Source organism: Semicossyphus pulcher, unplaced genomic scaffold, assembly GCF_022749685.1.
Source record: "Semicossyphus pulcher isolate SPU_LCO1_2020_fin unplaced genomic scaffold, fSemPul1.0.p SCAF_9, whole genome shotgun sequence".
Lineage (NCBI taxonomy): Eukaryota > Metazoa > Chordata > Actinopteri > Labriformes > Labridae > Semicossyphus > Semicossyphus pulcher.
In genome coordinates, this window is record NW_027211770.1 from 28,064,621 (window position 1) to 28,077,924 (window position 13,304).

The 13,304-nt window shown below is 42.4% G+C and overlaps 1 protein-coding gene across 1 annotated transcript in view; it reads left to right on the plus strand.

Moving 5' to 3' along the window:
• The first annotated feature begins 11,792 nt into the window (after positions 1-11,792).
• LOC138583908 (ubiquitin-conjugating enzyme E2 E2) overlaps positions 11,793-13,304 on the plus strand; it is a 36,804-nt gene continuing 35,292 nt past the window's right edge. Inside the window, exon 1 of the mRNA XM_069655972.1 lies at positions 11,793-11,919. The gene's annotated coding sequence lies outside the window, so the exon portion shown is untranslated. The remainder of the gene's footprint in view (positions 11,920-13,304) is intronic.

A 13,304-nucleotide genomic window follows, 5' to 3' on the forward strand; every position in this document is an offset into this window, starting at 1 on the left:
GAAATGCCACCAGACGACTTTTAGTAACCTAGCAACAGCAGGTGCGGGTGGGAAGTGCTTTGAAATTGAGGTCGTGGGCGTTGCCAGCGCAAAAGGCGACACTAGTGGACACAGGCCCTGATGCTAAAAGAAGGCAAATTGCTTGGCCCATCACTTTGATGCAGAGTGAAACATCTCATCAACCACTGGATAAATTGCCATGAAATCTTACAGAGCCATTATCCATCATCTCTTCCTCTGGCACCACCATCAGGTTTAAATTAAAAATAGCGTAAGGTACATTTTGTTTTTAGTGCTAGTTTCCAAATAATATGTTACAAAGCTAATCTAAGCTAAAAATGTACCTGCCTGACATCACCACACATGCACTCTTTTAAGATCGTAAGACTCTTTTATGTACATAAGTTTAAAAAAGGCTCAAAACCTGGCACCTGCATTACCCACAATGCATCTTAACAGATGACTGTTTGGTTGAAGACTTAGGTGCATTTGGTAGGTAGGTAGGTAGGTCAGTGGGTCGGTAGATAAGTGACATCACATGAGGTGATGTATCAGACTTCTCCCAGCTCCCTCTGGAGCCAGAAAAGGTCTGATGTGCCATTGATGGTGTATTGGGAAAGTGTTAGCATGCTAACATTAGCATCTTGGTCAAAGTGTACAGCCTCCCAGAGCTGCTAACATGTCTGTATACACTTACTCTTGTTTTCTCCCCCCTGCTTCTAAAGCAGATCATGTTGTCAGTTTTGAAACGTGCCATTAAACAGTAAACACTGTGTTTAACTGATCACAGCCTGCACACTGCTGAGCAGAGCAGCAGTGACATCATGGTGAATCAGCAGCACAGCAGAACAGATGAATCATGCTTCTGGCGTGAAAAACACAACAGTCAGCCAGCTGACGTGAAACAGATTATCTTTTACATGAATAGTGAAGATGTATGGAGTGTGTACAGCGTTATATATCTGGTTTCTACGCTGATTTTTACGCTTCCTGTGAGCATTACACAGGCTGAGCTCAGAGTAGACTGGGGCGAGATGGTATTTAAGTTTCCCATGCCAGGGGAATGAAGTGCTGGGTGGTCCCAGAACCTTCTTTTTCTGTGCCACTGGAGGACAGTATGAGCCTGATTTTCGCCTGTTGTGCTCCTAAGTGAGTCATCGTGGCACCAAAAGGATCACATTTGATCTAAAATTACAAGCTTGTTTTTTATGTTGGACTCATTTCAGCACATGAATCGATCGCTCATGCACGTTATGACAGATGGATTTCAGTCTCTGTGGGTTTCTCCCTTCCACCCCCTGCAACATCTGTGTCAAATCTAAATAACACAATGTCACCCCACTCAAGCATACTTAACACTTATCCATCCAATCTGCAGGCAGGTCTGACAACAAGGATCTGCCACGGGGACTCACAGCCCATTGCTTCTGGATTGGAGCAGGGGGACCGGGGGGGTACTCGCGAACACGGAGGACCAGGTTTTGAATTGTTCTAGGGGTTAAACTTTATCCACAGGATTTCCATCACAAAAGCCTCCTCAGCAGCGAGCAGACGTGACCTTGGGGCCTGCCAGGGACAAACTGAGGAAGTGAATTCACTGAAGCGTCCCCCATTCACGTGCAGGCCTTTAAGGTCGCTGTCTGTCACACCGAGTACCCGACCCTCGCCCCACCTCCTCCTCCTCCTACACCGGCCAGAGTCCCTTTATTATGCTGATCTAATGACTGTGGAGGGTAATCCAAAAGACCTTCATTAGAATGAGGGTGGCATGTTACGCACTCAGCCCGATCTGAGCTGACACTGTGCACCATACCTGCCAACCAGCGTGAGCTTCAAAGGCAGCAGTGGAAGCAGAGCCTTCTCTCTTTTTATAATGTATCAATTCATGTATTTTGATCTCACGGTGGAAAAATCCTTGAAACACCTCCAGAGACACAAAAAACAATCAATACACTGCCCACACAGACGGAGAGCAGCAGTGGCACACAGGAAGCGTGCTCCACACGGAGATAACATGTTGCTGAAGGCCACTTTGCACAAGATGTTTTTCAGATAAACACGTATAGAAAGGTTGTGTAATAATGCAGATAAGGAGCAGTGCTGTGGTTGTAGAAATATTTGATTATAAAGTCCTTCACAACCAGGGAATGGAAAGAAAAACATCCTTGTTGTATTTTCTTTTGTCCATAATCCTTTAAAATGCAGCTCTGCGTCGCTGACTGCCTTCCAAACACACGTAAGGAGAGTATGTTTCTTTAAAGTGTTTAACCTTGTGAACATCTCGATGTGTCCTACAAGACATATCAAGGACAACATCAGCAGTCGTCTCCACGGCTGGGCCTGTCTGCTTTTAAACTGCAGTGTACCAAGGACAGGCTGAACAACACGTTTTCAGATTGGCACGTTTGAGACGTCACAAACCTAAGGAGCCAATCCCGTTAATGGACGGGGTGACGCTATGCATATCATTATGTGTAACCTATGGCAACCACTTCCGCGATGCGCGAGCCAGCTGTAACCGTCATCGTAATTTTGCAAACTCACTGCTGACTACTAACGTTAACGTTACTAATGCTAATTACTACATTTCAAGCTAGCTAAGTTAACAAGTTGCCACTAAACAACGGCAGAGACGTGTTTTGTTTTTGTGAAGGAGGGAACAGTTGGAAATGTGCATAGTGGGCGGGGCCTATGCAGATTCTGGATTTTTTAATGAGGGAGAAGGAGGAGATGCCTTGGGAGCATTTTTACAAGGTGATTAAACGTATTTTGTAGGAAAAACATATAAGACACAATTCATTAATTCAAGCAGAGCATCTTATATGTCTTAAAACATGACTGGAGCTGCTCTTTAAGACCTGAGATATGCTACAATATTTTCATTCATGCAGAGTTTAAAAGGTTTTCTAAACGGCTACACTCAAAGACAAAAAACTTAAATTGTTCCCAGGCAAAGCAACAGTAACATGTGCTTTGTTTCAAACTGAAATACCATTTAAACTATTCTAATTGTTGCACTGAAATGTACAGATATGGTGGTCCCCAGAGGATAAACCCTCATGACTTGCATTGACTTTTCTTCTCGCTCTGCCGTCAGGTTAAAGTTCTTGATTATTCAGTGAATATTTTATTATCTGCTTGAAAAAATCGCCACAAAACTGTGTATAGACATTCGTGGTGCCCAGATGATGTCGGCTATATTAATTACTTTAGTAATCCTCTGGACTTTCCTCCTGTGCCACCATGAGGTTGTTATTTTGGATTATATTGAATTATGTCAACAACTACTGGACTGATTGCTGTGACATTTGCTGCTGACATTTATGGTCCCCAGAGGAGGAAATGTAATAACTTGTATCCCCTGACCTTTCATCAAGTGCCATCAGGGCAAAAGTTAACCCTGTCCAAGAATGTATGTTCCTACTTTAGCCTCAGCTGACCAATGTTAGAATGCTTACACATAAGTAGGGATATGCAACACTCAACTAAAAACAGCATTATTACTTCACCCCCTCTTGTGTTAATGCAGCCGTGTTTATGGTTTAAAACGAGTCAAGCTCATGACCGAGCGATGTTCACTCACTTTTGCAAACTTTCATGAACATTTTTTCCCCGATTCAAGAGGAGCTCGTCAAAGATCGACACGATGCTGTTCCCGCCATGATTTGCCACCTCCTTCACTGACCACTTGTGTGAGTAAATGAGTTTCTTGTGATGAATCAAGAGATCTTAAGTGGAGGCAAACCTGCAGCGGCGTGGAGAGGCTCTGACTTTCTGAGTTTCCACTCCAAACTCCTTCAAAGTTGTGAAGGAGATTCAAGGCCTTACCTTTTCTATGCTCTCTTCACCCACACTTGATCATTTAACTCAGGCTAGAACCTGAACTCTCCCTGGTCTATTAAGCTGCTAGGCTTTTATTAAGCATTGCACAACGTTATTCTGGCATATTTTCAAGCAAGTTCTCTTGCTGTGAATGTTTAACAATGTCGGGATGAAGGAATAAGATCATACTTTACTGTTCACTCAGCGTGTTTCACTTTAAAAGGTGCCGTTTGCAGAATAAAATGCATGAAATATAACAGCTCATGGACCATTTCCAGCACCGTCTGGATTTAATTTGACTGAAAAAAGTGAAATAAGAAAATGATTATTGTGTTAAAAGGACATAACTTGAACCTGAATTTGAGCCTCGTGTAAAAGACATGAATACACCTTGTAGAGACAGTACAATACAAACACACCTCACGCATGTAAAACCTGTTTTTGCCACACTGTCAAATTCTGGAGCCAAAATGTCACACCTTAAATAAACATGATCGCTCCATAAATCTCTGTGTAAACAAAGCCAGAATAGCACGCTGCAATCTGAGCCTTTATGTGTTTTATTGATCCTTAAACCATCAAACCCACAGGGGGTAAAACCGTGAAGCATATCGGATAATAATGATTTATTATGTTTCTTTGTCTGAGGAAATTCCTGCGAAATATGCACAACTGTAATTAACCGATACTTCACACAGAAACAGATAAGTATCAGATAAAGAGCTGGTTTGGAGCCAGTTATTGAACAATTTATTCCTCATAGTTTACTTCCCCTCGGGCGTTCAGACAGATTTCAGTAGATTGACTCTTAAAAAGGCGGAAAGAAAAGAGCCGAGCTTTCAGTCTATGTGGTTATTAATCCAGACAATAAAGCCTTCAGCACTCAGTGTAGTTTCACATTAACAGTGTGGGCTTTTATCCGACACCCCAGAGAGAGGTACAATGATTGTGTAGGGAAATGGTTTGGTGTAGCATACAACGACAATTTGAGTAGCAGGGGTAACATACAGACGGATGATAATTAAGACTCTTATGCTGCGTTCACATGGATTCAGGCAGACAGCAGACGGACACCTTTTGCACGGCACGGGAAGAGTAAACAAACACTCGCAAGGCAAGACGAAACACGCAAGACGAGATGTTGCTATGGTGATGTTAAATAACCTGATACATATATTTCGTATCATCATTTGATGTAATTATTGCTTCTTTTTTTTTTTATTATTATTTCTTTATTTATAGGACAGCTGAAGATAGACAGGAAATGTTGGGAGTAGAGAGTGGGGGATGACATGCACCAAATGATCAGCAGACCGGGAGTCGAACCTGCGATCAGTGCATCGAGGACTACAGCCTCTGTACATGGGGCGCCTGCTCTACCGACTGAGCTTAGCAGCGCCCCTATTATTTATTATTATTGATATTCTATTGCAAACAAAAAAATACTGTTAGATTTCCCTTAAAACGTTCAGTTAATTCTTTCATGTACAATATGGAGTGAAAGGAGAACTGCACTTTGTGTATCCCTTGAAAAAGAAATGACAAAAACAAAAACGCACGTGAGCAATAAAGTTCGGGGTGCTGTTGAACCAAAATGATCAGCCTCTCGTTGTCAAGATCTGCCATGTTTTGTTGTTGTGATAGGGAGGTAGGTCACATCCGGTTGTAATTTCTGTTGTGGAGGATGGCAAAAAGGTTAAACAATTTTAACTTTGCACGGCAACGGCCAGCATCACCACCTTTTACTGTCCTGCTCTCTTTCACTAAAATGACATCCGTTTTGCGTTCTACCGTCTGCCTGAACCCGTGTGAACGCAGCATTAGTAACATGCTGAAACATCACATACCTTCAGAACAGCTTCAGTGCTCCTTAACATTGACCTTCAAGTCTCTGAAGTAAACAGGAGGGATGAAGAGCAGTCTCCTAAAAGATATTTTCTCACTGAATGTGTCCAAACTCTCACACAGGTGTTCAGGTTGAGATCTGTGAAGGCCATAGCGTACAATTCACATCACTTTCTACTCGTCAGACCATTTAGTGACCTCTTGGGGGCCGTAATCCTAAAGAGACCCCTCACATCAGCTTAAAAATGTTCATGCAACACTTTCTCACTTTCAGTTTGTCAAAGATATCGGTTTGGTCAGTGGTCCTATGCTTTAAAATATCAGGTTCCCCATTAGGGTGAGTTTTTGCACTCACAAGGCTTCATGGAAAAATAAGCAATAAAAATAGGCAGCGCCTCGTTAGACTTTCAAAACAAAAGCATTCATAGCGAATAATGCTTGCCGAGAAACATTTCACATTTCATGAGTTTTGGACGCGCAACAATACTTCATCATTGCCCAAAGGGTCACAGATGCCCCGTCTTAGCACAGAGTGGGCCCCTATAAGATGCAGTCAGACCTGGCACTCATATGGTTGCACTTATCTTGTTTTAGCTGCTTGTATTTAACATAATGACGGCCATCAAATGCCGGTAAAGTGAAGCCACGGCTGGTAGACCCTCCACCGAGGACTTCTCATATGTGACATGATAACAATTACATGTAAATCAGGCCAGCAGGAGCGCTTTAAGTAGAAACAAATGCACCCCATTAGATCAGATGACGCTTTAAGGATGCCTGTGGGGAATCTGGGTCGTTTCACATGCAGAAGTGAGCATCAAAGACAAATACAAGACAACAGGTAGCCTTAACAGCAGAACGGTTTGCTGTGCAAATGCTCTGTATGACAGTAAGAGACGAAAGCAGATTTTAAAGCGTTTGATATTATCATTTCACACTATTATGGCGTCTGTAGCTCACTTACAAATTCATGTGTTCATTAATGTGCACAATCTTCCCCTACGCCCCCCACCAAGAGCTCTGAATGCCTAAATATAAGTAGAAAAGATGCTGCATGCAGATATCATCAGAGACCATTTTTCAGTAGCTCTCCGTGTGAACAGTTAACGGCTTGACGGATACATTAATTAACATTTTCTCATTTCAGCAGCATTATGTTTCTTTCAGAACATCTCTGCTGTTGGAAATCATTCATGTATAAATGGAATTTCTAGGAGAAAGGTTTGGAAAACGTGAGCCTGCATGTAAATACGCACTGTACCCTGTTCACAGAGCGACGTACATGCACTGAATATTCACAGCCGCATGCCTGAACCAGAGTCTATATTTTCAAATATTTATAGACTCTATTCAAATTTACTCATGTTTGAAAATGAGATGGTTAGGAATCTACACAACTGCAAACAGGCAAACAACTCCTTGGACAAAAGCAGGTTTTAAGAAAAGACAAGATATCTTCCCTGCTAGCAGGGCGATATCTTACTGTGCTGCATTCACTGCACAGGAAACGGTCCGAATGCACATCAGACATATTGACAAATTAATTACAGCAAAAAAGAAAAGGATATATTATAAAAATGAGGAATATTACTTAAAGGCATGGGTTGGGGCTGAACAAGTTAAAGGGCCAGTTCCCCGATTTTCAACCTCCGTCCTATCATGCTATCATGGGGAGCTAATGCCATTATGGTAGGAAAAAAATGCAATTTGCTCCAATGGATGCTGGAAAACCTCCGCTAGGCTACGCAAAACAGGTCATCTGGCGGAGGCAAGGGAGCATGTTAAACTACACTTCCTCAATCTAGGACGCCCGCCTCTGATGTCATGTCTCGTTCAAAATCGTCAGGTTTGAAATGTAGACTGCAGACCTGAAGATGTTTTAGACGATCCACCGGTACATTCTCGTCGTATTTCAGATTCTGTACCGCTCTGAGCCGCTGCCTGCAGTGAAACGGTAGTATTTCACTCCAGCGTCTCTCGCTGGGCCGTTCCTTTCAGAGGGAGGGGTGCAATGCAAGCTGGGTGTTGTAGGAATGTAGAATGGGCGAAACCACAAGCTGTTTGTACAACTTTCTCCACAGCTATGGCGCCAATTTCAAATATTATTGCTTCTATCGATTACAGAGAACACCAGCTTTGACTGACAGTGGCTTTTTCCAGGGGAGAATTGCTCCTTTAATGTAACACGATAAAAGAGGAATGGAGGCAAAATAGGCGACTGGGAGAGACGAAAAAGTGTGCATCACCTATTAAAACGTGTTTGATCCTCACATCATACTCAACAGACTTGAACCCTGCAAGAATCACACAATACGTCTAATGATTGAAACCTGTAAACCTTCACATCCCACCTGGAATCACAACATCATTCATCATAACTCTAAGCAACCACATAACACTGATTATATCTTCTATACATTTATGAAATGGAATAAAACCTGACTAAATGATATTTTCATTCATTCACAGATTAAAAGTAGGGAACTATGTGGCCTTGAGTGTCTCCGACAGTCAGTTAACACTGAGGTAACAAAGCTGACACTGAATTTGATAAAAAGAGATATGGCTGGTAGTTGAGTAAAGCGATGTGTGAAGGTCTCTTTGAATCGATATTAGATGACAGACACAGATTTTGTAGTGTAATAATGCACATCACTATACAGCTGGTCCAAGGCTATTAAAAGGCAGCTAATGGCAACAGTAATGTCTGCAAACTGGATCCATTCCCGGTTTCAATGGACCTGAAAGTGCGGACTGAAATGCGGTCTGCCCTGTGAGTTCATGACAAACTGTGGATGGGAACTTGTGTAAAGACATTTTAGTGTTTTGTGGGTGCTCAACTGAACGTACAGCCCGGAGAGTTTGCACAGTTTCCCAGCGAGTGAGATTACTTTAAATATTCCATGAAAGTGCTGCAGTAGCACCGTGTTTGAACTAAGAGACTCGTCGAACAAAGTATTTATTTAATTCATGCATTGACTTTTCCTCTACAGCTAGAAAATCACAGAGCTGTTTCTTGGTTTGTGGATGATCAGCACACCCGCACAATGTCAATAATCCAGTTCTGCCTGGTGGAGAGCCTCAGGTGTGTCACATTTACTCCACCTAAACAGACACATTTATTTTGTTTCATCTGCTGGTATTACTTGATCATGTGGATTAATGGCATTATGTTACAAGCATCTCTGTCACAATAATGCAGAAAACTGTCAGTCACTACCAGACTTCACAGTGTATTACAGCAGTACAATGATATCTTCTGAAAGCTGCACCTTCACATTACTTTTTCAGTTCCATGCTTTTTGTGTGATAACAGTGACTCTGAAAATTACAGCAATTTACAGGCCCGAGAGGAAAATTACACTTTTTCAACATCCTACAAATCATTTTTTTATTAATCACCTCAACAATCAGGTTTTTCAGCTCTTCTTTTTTGGGTGAAAGTGGCTCTGTCATCTACAAAATGTGAGGTGCACATCTTGTCTGTTTTACATGGGTTTTCCCCCATGTGCACTGTGCCTGTTTGCAAAGCAGCTTTTGTGTAGGCCTTTTACTAGAATCACAATTTCAAACATATCTTGACAGAAAGCCAATCTGCCAGACACATCCGAATTTAAGGTGGGTTTTCTAGCTTCTCCCTAGCTTTCAGCGCTTCTCCCCTGCTGCGTAAAATCGTGAATTGAAACCACACTTCTATCAGGGGGCTATTTGTTTCTAGTATGTGCTAATGTTTTAACACGCATCAACAAATAAAACGTATATGTAATGCATATATGGTGCACGCGCAACAAAATATACAACGCAATCACAGGAAATCCGTGCAACACTACAAAACAACACATAAAAGTGCACAACTACAACCACAAACAATCACGATTCCCATCAAAGTCAGTAACACAGAAAGCATCTGTGGATTAACAAAATACTGTGAGCAAAAAACAACTGTAGCACTGCTTCAATTGGATACTGTATAGCAGTAGAGCAGATTAATCTGTTACTAGTTTAACAGCAACACATCGCTCCTGCTTGCTAGCTAGCAGTGGTCTACTAGCTGTAGCTAATGTTAGCCCGAAGTACACTGCACATGAAAGAAGCAGTTTATCATCAGCTTCTGACGCTTACTTACTCTCAGATCGTCCTGACAGTCTCCATCACGTTAGCATCCTCAATCCTGTAATCTGTGACCGTTACCACCAGCATGATCCAGTTGCCTAGCGATAACAAAAGTAAAGCGGTCCATAATCCACTCATATGCTTGTCATCGCGCGAAGTTGTTGTATTTCACTGAATCGATTTGTCACTTGTTTTAACTCCTAGCCTACAAACTGTTACAGTAGGCTTCCATGTTTTTATGTTTTCCCAAAACACGCAAGCAAACGTGACAGTTAAAAACCAACCAATCAAATCACACAACAAGCAGCACGCAGGGTCAACGGCAGGTCAACGGTCATCACTGCGTAACGTCATTATGTAAATTAATTATATGATTATAATTCATGCATGTAAGAAGGCACTAAACTTTCGTGAGTTTTTTTAAATACACTAAACTATCAAACTTATAAATACTAAAAAAAAGGTGGATGTTTTTTTTGTCTCTTTCTCTGTTAATACTTCCTTTATTCCACATTATCATTTTCCTTGTATGAATTTGTATTGAGCTTATTTCTGCAATGTTTGTATAGGCTATTAAAATAGTGTTCAATAAAGCTTGAAAAAATATATGGTTATGGTTAGTTTTTTACATATAGATATCTTTTTTATTCCATACATTTTATCTCACAAATTGAATCCTTTGTGCGACATTTTCCAGTTGAGAAAACATGATAAGTTGCATCTTATGGTGCCCTTCAAGTGGAGTAAATTTGATTTTTAAAAATGGGCTATGGGACCCTGTAGGTTGCCTTAAAATGGAGAAGTAATGCAGTGCCCTTCCAGTGGAGAAAACATGATGCAGTGCCCTCTAAGGTTCCCTGCAAGAAAACCAGTTCCAGTGCACTGATGGGTGCCCTTAAAATGGGTTGTAAATGATTCAGACCACTTTGCTGCCCCTTCAGAGGAGAAAACATGGTGTAGTGCCCTCTAGGGTGGCCTTCGATTTGGGGAAAATGAGATGCAGTGCACTATGGGTTCCCTTAAAATGGAGAAAAGTGGATGCAGTGCTCGTCCAGTGGAGGCAATGAGATTCAGTGCCTTCTAGGGCCTCCTCTAGTGGAGAGAATGCAATGCAGTGTACTTATCTGTGCCTAAACTTCCCTCATTCCTACTAGACTGTCCTTCCAATGGAAAAATATATGATGTGATGCCCTCCATAGGATGCTTTTTCAGAGGGGAAAATGGGAGGCAGTGTCCTCTGGGGTCCCTGTTTATTCAGGATACTGTTATGTATTCCCTACTTGTGTGTTGTGTTTGTGACAACTACATGTGAGAATTGGAGGCAGACACAGAGCTCCAGTTTAACACTGTTTACTGCTGGATGACCAGGTAGCAGACAGGGCAACACACATATCACTACGTGCATGTAAACACCTATCAGGTGTGCTGTAGAACACAAGGGAGGATATAACTCTGCCTAGAAAAGTAAGTCCATACACTACACTATGGGTTACCTTAAAATGGAGAAAAGGGGATAGAGGGTGTTTGTAGTGGAGGAAATAGGTCTATTTCCCTATGGGGCCCTCTTTGATTGGAGAAAAGGTGATGCAGCCACTTGACTGCACTTAAAGTGGAGAAAACTCTAAGCAGTGCAGTAATGGGTGCCCTTATAGTGGATAAAACATAATATACTGCCTCTTTTAATCTGGTTTGGAACAGTGTCCCCATAAATGCATCAGGACGTTCTGTGCACTGGTGCCCCTGTTTTTTTCCACCCCTGCCCCTGAGACAGTCTCTGGCACTGCTCAGGAAAGAGTGATGAAGACACGTTACAGTCAATGTCACTTTACATGACAGGACCAACACTGCTGTCTTTCATTTTCAGTATTTCCAATTAATTCATTAAGCTATAGACCATGGCCTCACGCAGGCCACTTCTCCAACCAATGCAGCCCACGTGCACGAGCAGTGCGCGCCAACGGGAGCGCGCGTGGAGGCGGTCCGGGGCTGCCTCAGTTTTCTGTAATCGCTTTTCTGCTGCTGCTACCTCCAGTTAAATAGCTAGGACACGGGAGCGAGCAGACGGCCGTGTGAGGATATACTTTTTTCGGTACCTTGGGATTACGACGCGGAATTGCAGCATCGACGGCCAGCCGCCAGGTAATGTCGACACACGCATTCAGACGCCCTTTTTAGATTCGCGAAAAGTAAGTAAATGTCCCGTGAAAAGTGTCGTTTTCCAGTGAAGAAGAAGAAGGAGGAGGAGGAGGAAAAGAAGGGGGGAGGTGGATGTGTGGGACGAGCCTCCCTTTGTGCCGAGGCAGGGTCACTGCTCTTCAAACGTACAATGTGGACACTCAAGAAACAGCGAGGATCCGCAGATTTTCCCCCCCGGCAGTTCACCGTCCTCCATCAGCCCCGCCGCCTGCGTCTCTGTCGGACGAGTCCCGACAGAAACGCCTTCTTCTCTGCGTATTTTCATTGACTTTAAAACACCGAGGCCTGGCTTTCTCTTCCTTTTTTCTTTTTTAAGATACCCCTCAGTGGTAACCTAGCGCACCCTACTTTCCACCGCCTCCCCCCGGCCTTGTAATAACGTAATGTAGCGCCCATTAATGTTTATGAACGCTTTTGTAGGACGACTCGGTTTCACTCCCCCAATTCGACCCCTATTGTGTTTTTCAACCCCTCAAATGTTGACCTACTCGGATTGACCAATCAATTAAGTCATTTCTGATAACACTCAGGCATCTTAACTTGTTTGTGTTGTTATTTTTGGGGTCCATTACGTCTTCTCATCGACAACTGCATCTCGGGTATTGAACTGGATTCATTGTAACCGTTGATGTCCCTATCATTACCGTGAAACGCCCCCCCGGGAAAGACGAGCTGTCCGCCACTTCACTCCCTCGTTTTGATTAAGTTCTTTCACATCAGATACCTTATACCTGTCTGTTTTTATTGTATTACACTTCTAGCACAACATAGTCTGTTTAATACGTGTCTTTGTCGTCGGTTGGGGTGAATTAATGTAAAACAAAACCGAGGCAAAGCTCGTCACCACGGATTGTCTCTTCATTTTCAAGTGTCTTCTCTGATCTGTCGTTGAAGAGATGTGGATTACTTTTTGACAAAATGAACCTGCATGACTATGAAGAGTTATTTTATGCATCTATATCGTCATTTTATTGAACCAAACCCGCAATATTATATTCTATAGGTTATAACGATAATAATGTATTTGTCCATCACGTTTCAAGCCTGCTTTCAGACAGCATAAAAACAAACTATAAACATAGACTAAAAGTCAGATGGTTGCACACCAGAGCTGTATTTTGATATCACAGAAAAGGGTAGTAATAAGGTCTGTAGTCTGTTTTACAAATCTAGGACAATAAAGCTAGTCATATTAAGCCTTTCAACAATTAGCCTGCAATACAAACCCTCTACTAGATCATTAGGGTAAATGGCTGATTATGTTCCTTTTAACAAGGGCCCCATGCATCTATAATCCACAGCACTGTAGGCTTTGACAAATGTCTTTT